This window comes from Drosophila yakuba, unplaced genomic scaffold (genome assembly GCF_016746365.2).
Source record: "Drosophila yakuba strain Tai18E2 unplaced genomic scaffold, Prin_Dyak_Tai18E2_2.1 Segkk4_quiver_pilon_scaf, whole genome shotgun sequence".
NCBI lineage: Eukaryota > Metazoa > Arthropoda > Insecta > Diptera > Drosophilidae > Drosophila > Drosophila yakuba.
This window is the reverse complement of record NW_025048816.1, coordinates 1157019-1167840: the sequence shown is the minus strand read 5'-3', so window position 1 is coordinate 1167840 and position 10822 is coordinate 1157019. Positions and strand designations below refer to the sequence as shown.

Here is a 10822-nt window from a genome sequence, read left to right as displayed (position 1 = left end):
CCTGATCCATTCAACCTCGGCCAGAAGCTTTTCTTTGGAAACTTCTTGAACTTTCAATTATGTTTAGAATAAAAGCTTGATGCTGTAATTATTTCTTGCATTGTGAAATTCAATCATGCTGACCGATGCAGTTTGATTGAAGCGCAATAAGTTGACCGTGGTTTGGTCTCCAAGCGGAAGCTGTGTTTTTTTGGAGTTTGATTGTTTATCTTAGCGGGGAGCTAAGCGCTGGCAAAGGCAATGTTATGCATATCTTGACCACTTGAGCTGCAAAGTGCATGATCAGCATTCCCACGCTGCGCAATCGGCTTATGTATGAGCGTTAGATCGTATTACTTGGGTTGTGGAATGCTTATGGGTCATTGGTCTTTTGTGTCGTTGGTCTTTTGGGTGTTTATATATTTATATTTATTATGACAAAGTGCCACAATGTATTGACGCTAAGTTATACCAAATTATTAAATGTATTGGTAGGGTAGATATGCTACACCTTCTTTTTTTAAGAAATGACTGGTGTTTTTGGTGTTTTTTTTTTGGTTGATCAGACCTAAAACGTTTTATTGATTATATATTTTTAACCTATCCTTATGTACTTTTTGTTTCTTCTGCTTTTAATCTCTAATTATAATGTGCTCTGTCTTCTATGGTTTCCACTGTATAAGACAAAAATATACTGGATCTAACTTATGACCCGCTTCGTTTTTATCTCCTATTTTAAATTCAAAATCTGAAGTTTTCTTATCGAAATTTTGTTTCCTGTAAGACTTAGCTTTATCTTACATAAGTCTAGCTCTTGTATATGCTATTTCTAATCTACATTTAATTTCCTTAGAGTAATCTTCTACATTATATATACTGGTTCTATTCTATCTATTTGTTACGTCGGTGTATTCGTGCTTGTGTCCTGGAAAAGGACTCAGGCCGAGGGAGGGGCATCAGATGTTCAGGCACTAAGATGCCGGCGTAAGCTCGTCGATTTTGGGTTGAGCGATCTTGGTAAGCCCCTCACCTCTCCAACATAACGAGAATAAATATTAGTAGTCCCTGAAAAAGTTCGTACCGTTCGTCAGTCAGCAGTCCTCACTGCCCCACAAGCTGTAGCTTGATCGTAAAACGATCGGTCAATGTTTCGGCCACGTTCCTCCCCTTCATGCATCCGCATGCCTGATGGATCGTCGCGGGCTGCGCAATACGATCCCCTTTTGTCAAGGTTGTCCGCCAAACGTTATGTCTTCGTTTTTACCTACTCCACTTCTCGATTCAGCACCCCTTCTGGAAATGTAAACCTACAGATTTTGTTGTATTTAAATTAATAGCATAACTTTATTGATTAACAAATTGTTGACTAGTGCCATTTGTAATACCAGAACCGACTATTTTTATACCTGCCTAGACCTTTTTCTGAGCTTTTCCGGGCATCGGTCTTCTATGCCCAGTATTCCCAGCTAGGAGTCATATATATAGATCTCCCCTATTTTGGGAGTAAATAACCCCGCGGTGAACTGTGCCCGTAACTGGAGTAGGTTTTTTCTGCGACCTATTCCGGCCGCTGAACTGGTCATCGGACACTCTTTTATTGTCGACTTGCATTTTCTTTGTCGCGTTCCGTCTGACTCATTGAGATTGTGGTTCCCCTTTCTCTGCTTTAGATTCTGGTTGTGATTCTTCAAAAGCGTTATAATCTTACAAAATGGGTGTACGTAACAGGCTCGAAGTGATCGAGGTGCTTACGCTTAGAACTTCGCAAAAGAAAATCGTACACTATTCTTTCAGTTGATTTTCATTCTTTGTTTGTAACAGGCGCCCATAAATCTGTGATTTCGACCCACCATACTCTGCTGACTACGCTAGCCGGGCTATGTGTATTTATGTAAAGACAGATGTTATCGGTTGTAATCTGTTTTTTTTTACAAGAATGCTTTTGCTAATTTTCCAATACAATTTTTACTAACACGGGTATTTAGTATTTCCAGTAATTCTACTTCTACCGAATTCCCGGTCTTATTTGGCGGTCTCCTTCAAAAACCCGTGTGTTTATTCTTATCACCTGACTTCTGGAAAAAACGTCCAGTGGACTCATGGAATCGAGAGATGCATGGATTCATGTTTGCGGGGTGTTGGCGGTAGAAATCCGCTCCACTTTTTGGACCTTGCGATATAATACGCCTTTTCGCAGATCATACGTTTTGGCTAGGTTTTCGGCCAACTCATCTGACTCCAATTTGTTAACAATTTTTGTTATCTCGGGGTCCAATCGTTGCTCAGAAAGAAGCCAAGTACTTGAAATTTCGGACACATTTACTCTTTTTTCGGGAATCTTGTTCATTAGCAGAATGTGTTCGGATGGCAAAGGATTTCTTGATAGGAAATCGACATGAGCCATACGTTTACTCTCTCTATATTGAATTTCAAAATTAAACGTAAGTAGGACCACCAGCGTTGAACTCTGAAGGTTAAATCTACTTTTGTGCAAGAAGCTTTTAATGAATTGCAGTCGGTATAGACAACGAACCAATTAGTTAATGGCGAAAATGCTTATCGAAAATGCTTAACGGCTTTTACTACTGCCAAGGTTTCCAGCTCGTAAGAGTGATATCTAGATTCAACAGAGGTAGTTGTTTTACTGAAGTAATCGATTACATGGGGTTTACTTTCTATACGGTGTAAAAGTATCGCTCCATATCAACAGGCACTTGCATCAGTGTGCAACTCTATAGGATAATACGGGTCGAAAATGACCAGAACAGGCTCATTTGTGAGGATCGTCACAACTTTGGGTCTGATTTCTTCTAGCTCGGCGCTCCATGTAATCTTGCCGTTATCAGACGAAAGTGAATACAATGGTTTCAAAAGTTGTGAAAATCGAGGAACGAATTTGCGAAAGTACAAGGCCAGGCCAATGAATTGTCTAACGCCGGAGACAGTTTGAGGAGGAGGCAAAGAGCTTAATGAAGCTATCTTTCGCACATTCGGGCGAATCTGCGCAGCTCGCACTTCAAAACCCAAGTACTGGACCGTTGTTTTGAGAAAACTACATTTAGCAAGATTAAAGGCAAAACCAGCCTTTGTAAGAACATCCAAAACAGTTGTAAGCTTTTCCAAAGCCAATTCCTTGGTTGGCGATACTACCATTATATCGTCCATGTAAACTATTACAAAAGAATAAGCAAGGTCACCAAGGAAGGAAGCAAGGAATAAGCTGGAAAACAGATGGCGCATTTTTGAGGCCAAAAGGCATTGTAAGAAATTCAAATTGACCGTCTGGGGTCACAAATGCAGTATATTCCACTGATTCAGGGTTAATCGGGATTTGGTGGAAGCCACTTGCCATATCTAAGCATGTGAAATATTTTGCTCCGCGAAGTCTAGCAATTTGATCGCTAATAAGCGGTATTTATCCGAAATCGTGTTTGAATTTAGCTCTCTAAAATCGACACACAGACGGTCGGTTCCATTCTATTTGACGAGCAACATGGGGCTAGCAATCTAATATAGTCAGAACATAATACTCTGTAGGGATCATGCAACTCATTATTAGATATACAATGATTTAAAATTAGAGGTACGTAATTTCTAGTAAGTCTGCTTGGAACAGTGAAGTTCAGCCGACTAACCAAGTCGGGACTATCCACTTCACCACGAATAAGGTTAAAAATAAAGACTGTTCCAAGCATCGTTCTGAGGTTAGCTAAGGAGGGTAAGTTAATTAACATTAATCTACTTGAATAGGGAGGTAATCTAAGGTTTGCATCCCAATTAAGGCGCCGTAAGGCAAAAAGTAAGATGTTCTTTTGAACCGATTCGATGCGGTCCGAGTAAACTTCATATTGTGGACTCCAAACAGGTGATCCATACTCGAGGATCGGACGGACTAGAGAAATAAATAAGGTTTTGGTCATGTAAGGATCATCGAATTCCTCTGACCACCGTTTTATAAAACCAAGCACACCTCTGGCCTTATTGACAATATGATCCGAAATATGGTCTGAAAATTTAAGTTTAGGGTCAGAAGAACACCAAGATCATCAACATGTGTTATTCTGTCCAAAGAGCACCCACTTAAAGTGTAAGTTGCGTGCATTGAGTTGGCACGATAAAAGGTCATAACTTTACACTTAATGCCATTTAAGTTTAATACGTTATCACGGCACCAGGTTTGAAAGCAATCTAGATCGGATTGTAAGTCCAAATGGCGAGAAATGCCTTTATATTGCAAGCATACCAAGGGACCTAGGTGGCTCCCTTGTGGGACGCCGGATGTGACTCGGAGAATACAAGAAAGAGAATTTTTAAAGAGAACCCGTTGCGTCCTGCCATTCAGATAACTTAGAATCCAATTTAGGAGATCAACAGGGAAACCTAATAAATCAAGTTTTTTTTATTAAAAGTGAATGATTAACAGAGTCGAATGCTTTACTAAAATCCGTATAAATGACATCTGTTTGAAGATTATTTTTGAAGCCCTGTACTACGAAAGAGGTTAGCTCCAGAAGGTTAGTAGTTGTTGATCTGCGTTTCATGAACCCATGCTGACATGGTGATATAATGGACCTACAAAGGTGCTGCAAATGAGGAGTGATAACGTTTTCAAAAAGCTTAGGGATAGCAGACAATTTGGAGATTCATCTGTAATTGCTTGCATCCGATTTGCTACCTTTTTTATGGAGAGGGATCACAAAGGACTCCTTCCATATTTGGGGGAACTGTGTAGATTCCAGAGATAAGTTAAACAGTTTTAGTAGAGGCTTGCACAAGGCACAGAATCTAAGGACACAGCCAGGAATTCCGTCGGGACCTGGCGAAAAGACAGTCTTAACTCGCTGAAGATCATAAAGCAGTGAGCTTTCGTTTAAAGTGGGACAGAATATTAAATTTGACTTTGATACCGCGTAAGAGTAAGGGCGTTCAGAATGAGGTAACGTAGAATATGTGGTTTAAAAAAACTTGGGAAATAGATCGGCTATTGCCTGATCCGATGTTACCTAAGTATTTTCAAAAAAAAAAATAGCGAGGAAGGGTAACTGGTTGTTTTGCGCTTAGTGTTAACGAAATTATAAAACTGTTTGGGATCCTAGGCAAACTGGAACTTACAACGGTTTAAATAATTCTTATAACAGTGAGCGTTAAGCACGGTAAAATTTAACCGAGCACTTACATATTTAAAAAAATATAGATTGGGAACCGGTATTTTTAAATTTTATATAAAGTCTGGACTTAACATTTCTTAGATGTGTCAACTCTTTATTAAACCAAGGAGGTTTGTTAGAGGTAGACGGATAGTACATCGGAACACAAGAGTTGAAAATTGCAGTATAAAAAATATCTATGGCATCGGCCATTATGCTGCAAGAATATAGATCGGACCAATTAAAGCCAGATATAAAAAGATTTAGCCTCCGAAAGTTTGCCTTACGAAAACAATGAATTCGTTTGGTTGACCTATCTGGCCTCTCTTTTATTACGGTACCTGTGTCGATTGTCACCTCGAAAGTTGGATGGTATGGATCATCTGGTTGACTAAGAGGTGCTACTCTAGTCAGAAACACACTTTCAGGACTTCTAACAAAACATAGATCCAATAAGCGGCCAAGAGAATTTCAAATATAATTAACTTGCGACAACTATATGTCAAGCTAGCCGTCAATAAAGTCATGTTGTGCTATAGGCAGGAGAATATTCGACTGTTCTTAAGTGGACCACTTAGTGCTTGGTATATTAAAGTCACCTAGAACAACTAGTTAGTCCCTATCGGCCAGTCTGTTTGAAACGGATTGGAAAGCGGACAAATGGTTAATATATTCAGGAAATTCAGAGCACGTAATATAAACATAGCTATCAGAAAATGACAGCTTTACGCATAAGAATTCTAAGTTACGAAACTCATCAAAAAGTACCTCCTCTGACGTGAGGGTAGACCTAACAGCAATTAGGACTCCCCCTCCCCGCCTGGAGGGACGATCATGCCTGTATACTGTGTACATACCTGGGAAAACTTCGGAGTGAAGTATCTCCGGTTTTAACCAAGACTCTGTAAATTAATTAGTAAATAGCTAATAAGCTAATAAATTAGCTTCAAACTCTTTCACAATCATACTTTCCGGCCAAAAATCACCAGAACATATGGTTGAGAATAGCTCATTTGGGACAGTTATCTTGAAAGATGAGATATCCCTAGCATAAGAAAAGTTAAATTTTTCCACTTTTATGTTGTCGGCTTTTGTTTTGTCTTGTACATAAGACAGTACATCAGATGATGTTTGATCAGGGGAAAGCCGAGAAAAAAAAATTTGTTTCTTTAGTGGAACCACCGAGAGAGGGTTTGGCACTGCAGGTTGTATTTTTGTGCCGGTAGTCCGGACTCAATATTTCTTTGTGGTGGTAAACAATTCGGGACGGGTGGAATCACCGGTTGAGAAACCAGTGCGGACAAAACGGAATCTGTAGCAATCCCAGGCTGGACTCCCTCCACAACCGATTGATCGGATTGCACCGAATCTTTTTTAGCTGCCGATCTAAGCAACATTTGAGGGTTTGCTGCGATCGTCAACTGATCAGCTGTGGAGTCCTGTTGATCACTTGCCGAAGGTTGCGGGGCATTCTCCTTAGGCAGCCTACCACCAGCGGCTTTCTTGCGCTTTGGAGATTCTTCTAATAGTTTGAGGCTATTAAATTGTGAATCAAGCGCAGAAAGAAGATCATCAGCTCGACGAAAACGTTCTCTATCACAACAGTATTTTAGATTAGGGCCTGTAGCTAGGTCATCACTTGTTCGGCCGTTAAAACCAGCGCACTTAGTGTGCACCATTCTATCACATAGCCAACAGGTAATTTTTGACTGATCAGGCTTTATTACCTGACGGCATTTGTTATGGAAGCAGACAACATTGGTTTCCATGTTTAATTGGGTTTCGACCACTGTACCAAAAGACAAAATCAGAAAATGTACCGCAAGAGCGCAGTCTGCACTTTAGGATTTTGTGTGGGAGAGCGAGAGAGCGGGTGCACCGTGGAGTTAAGTACAAAAACAACACCAAACAGCACTACGTACAACGCACGAAAGAGAGAGTAAACAAAAACACTTATCACAAAAGATTCACTCGCGAAGCGAACGGAACTTTTACTAGTACGGATTACGAAATTGAATTATTAAAGAATTTGTTAAATTCCACCACTGGATTTAGCAAAACAAAAATAAATTCGGAGCGCAGAAAAAAAACACGACCGTTCGTTTGAAGCTAATGTTTTCGTTAATAGTAACCTTACTCAAGATTTTCAATGTACTGCATACACTACCACCACCAATACCTTTTATCATTACAATATTGTTTATACGTTTACCATATAACTTATTACTAATGTCGTCTTTAATAAGGGAGCACTCTGCAACGAAATCGAAGCAAATTGGATAGATCTCACCCCGTTGATGCAAATTTCCCTTTGGCTCAGCCACACAACATTGGTTAAAAGTCTTCTGATGAGTAACATCTTGCTTGACTGCACTTCCGTTTTTCGGGCACTGGTTGGAGAAATGTCTTAATTGGCCGCACCGATAGCACGTGACATTTGATTTTTCACGCTGCGGTTTCGTCTCTCTATCTTGTTACTTCGCATTTTACTTCGGCATTCAACAATTCGATGTCCCGGCTTTAAACAGAAGTGACATATAACTGTCGGTGCCTTATGGTTCTTCTGGTTAGGTCCAAGGTTGTCATCTCGAGCATGTCGCTTCTTGTCGAACGTAAACGCTTTTAACTCCGCCTGTAGCTTACTTCTGGTGCGCAAATTGGATGTGAAGAGAACGCGTTGCAAACGACTGTCAATGTTTGCCATATGCGCCAGAACAGTTGTAACGGCAATTTCTTCTATTCCCATATTTCGCCACTTCGTAGTCAGCGTCGTCACCAACCGACTCGCATATACCGCGAGTCGGCGCCACTCGGGCGGCTGTTGAGTTAATTCAAAAACGTAGCGGCCGGCGTCTCTTCGGTTTCAAAGCGCTGTAGAAATAATTCCTAAAACTCTCGCCAAGTCATACCACGGTACGAAATTTGTGTGAGCCACTGAGATGCACTTCCCTCCATACAGTTGCTAAGTACTCAATTTACTTCCTTAAAGGGGGTGCTCAGACAGAATTATATCGGTTGTTGAACACCACTTTGCTGCCTCAACGCATGCAGCTTCAGGGTTAAATTTGGGTAGCTTAATTTGATAGCTAGGTTGCTGCTCGCGTGCCGGCGTCACTTGCATGATTTTTACGAGTTCAGCCGAATTCCGATTTTACATTTCGACCACTGCACGCCACTGCTCCTCAGAAAATGCAGGATGGGGCACAGATCCCACTTCTGATGTCGGGTTATTGATGCCAGGAGCCTCGTCGTCCGTTCTTACGTTCATATCGGCGTTACTTATAATGATTTTTTCACTACTCAATTTGTAAAGCTGCGCGCGTTTAACGAGTCCACTTGCGTCTACTTTGGCTTCTCAACGGTTAATGTGTCGTTTCGTACAGACTGCTATTTGTCTTCCCAATTTTTGACATTCCCTTTTCATTATGTCTCTTTCTCACTCTAATTCAAGTAGCGCAAGAGGCCACGTTCAGCAACAGCTATATCGCTCTCATTTTAGCAGAGTCCTGTTTATAGATAATTCATTCACTCATCCTCACACATTGACAATAAATAGGAACACGCATAACAGTACAAGGAACTTGGAGAAGAAGTAAATAGCGACTAAGCGCATACACATTATTTTCGCCCCGACATATACAGAAGGCATGCATATGTTATGCATAGCTTGACCACTTGAGCTGCAAAGTGCACGCTCAGCATTCCCACGCTCCGCGATCGGCTTATCCATGAGCGTTAGATCGTATTACTTGGGTTGTGGAATGCTTATGGGTCATTGGTCTTTTGGGTCGTTCGTCTTTTGGGTGTTTATATATTTATATTTATTATGACAAAGTGCCACAATGTATTGACGCTAAGTTATACCAAATTATTTAATGTATTGGTAGGGTAGATATGCTTCACCTCCCCTTTTTAAGAAATGACGTAATACAAGTAGTCATTTAGTTTTAGTGTTAATATATTGTGTTACAAAACATATTTTTTTTTCTTTTAAATAATATTGATTTGTTCCTTATTAGATGTATATTCAATTATTTGCAATGGTTTGTCTCAAATAATTTGTGTGTAATGACAAACAAAACTTGTTGTTTTTGGATATTGAATTACGTAATGTTTTGTTTTATGTTTAACTTTCTTAGAAGAAAGTATACATTTTTTTTGTTTTTGGTGTTTTTTTTTTTTTTTTGGTTGATCAGACCTAAAACGTTTCATTGATTATATATTTTTGTCCTATCCTTATGTACTTTTTGTTTCTTCTGCTTTTTATCGCTAATTATAATGTTATCTCTGTCTTCTGTGGTTTCCACTGTATAAGACATAAATATACTGGATCTAACTTATGACCCGCTTCGTTTTTATCTCCTATTTTAAATTCAAAATCTGAAGTTTTCTTATCGAAATTTTGTTTCCTGTAAGACTTAGCTTTATCTTACATAAGTCTAGCTCTTGTATATGCTATTTCTAATCTAAATTTAATTTCCTTAGAGTAATCTTCTACATTATATATACGGGTTCTATTCTATCTATTCGTTACGTCGGTGTATTCGTGCCTGTGTCCTGGAAAAGGACTCAGGCCGAGGGAGGGGCATCCGATGTTCAGGCACCAAGATGCCGGCGTAAGCTCGTCCATTTTGGGTCGTGCGATCTTGGTAAGCCCCTCACCTCTCCAACATAACGAGAATAAATATTAGTAGTGCCTGAAAAAGTTCGTACCGTTCGTCAGTCAGCAGTCCTCACTGCCCCACAAGCTGTAGCTTGATCGTAAAACGATCGGGCAATGTTTCGGCCACGTTCCCTCCCCTTCATGCATCCGCATGCCTGATGGATCGTCGCGGGCTGCGCAATACGATCCCCTTTTGTCAAGGTTGTCCGTCAAACGTTATGTCTTCGTTTTTGAACTACTCCACTTCTCGCGTCAGCACCCCTTCTGGAAATGTTTACCTACTCATTTTGTTGTAGTTACAATAGCATAATTTTATTGAGTAATAGATCGTTGTAAGTAAGTAAGTAAGAGATCGTTGGCTATTGCCATGTAATACAAAAAAAAAGAATTAAAAAGCTAGCATACAAAAATTATGATAAGTTCGCTATAATTGTTTTTAGCGAGGAGTATCGAATTCGTCACCAAACAAAGGTGCGCACGTCAACAAAAATTGTTGGCTATTCACGACTACAAACGTCTCCCTGAGGCTCTTGTTGTTGCATAACAAAAACAAGGCGGATAGTCGTTGCTGAAAAGTAATTTTTTTTTTAAAACAATATCGAAAACAAAATATTTAACTTTTATTACTGAAATAAACTGTCTGGAAGATGCTAACAATAATATATTTTTCTTTAAAACTGACACAATATACTTATATTTACTAATAGTGTAGAAATAAAAATGAGCACGAGAATATATGTATATATATGAATATAGAGAAAACTCGGGAATGAACGGAACAGGGTTCCGTTAAACTTATCTCGACGCGTTGGATCCTGGGTGTTGCTATATATATAGTGATGGAGTTATACCTTCATATACTTTCGTGCAATTAATTGTAACCGAACAATAATAAGATATACACAGACACAAAATAAAAAAAATACATACATACATACAAAATACGAATGAGTTGGGCACTTTGTGGGAAACCGGATTCAATCCTGTCCAACATTCGGATTCGAACGTCGGCGAGTGCAGACGTGTTTCTTTC

The 10822-nt window shown here is 39.7% G+C and overlaps 1 pseudogene; it reads right to left on the bottom strand.

Moving 5' to 3' along the window:
- Positions 1–1243: 1243 nt before the first annotated feature.
- LOC122319663 lies at positions 1244–8283 on the bottom strand (annotated as a pseudogene).
- Between the last annotated feature and the right edge of the window lie 2539 nt (positions 8284–10822).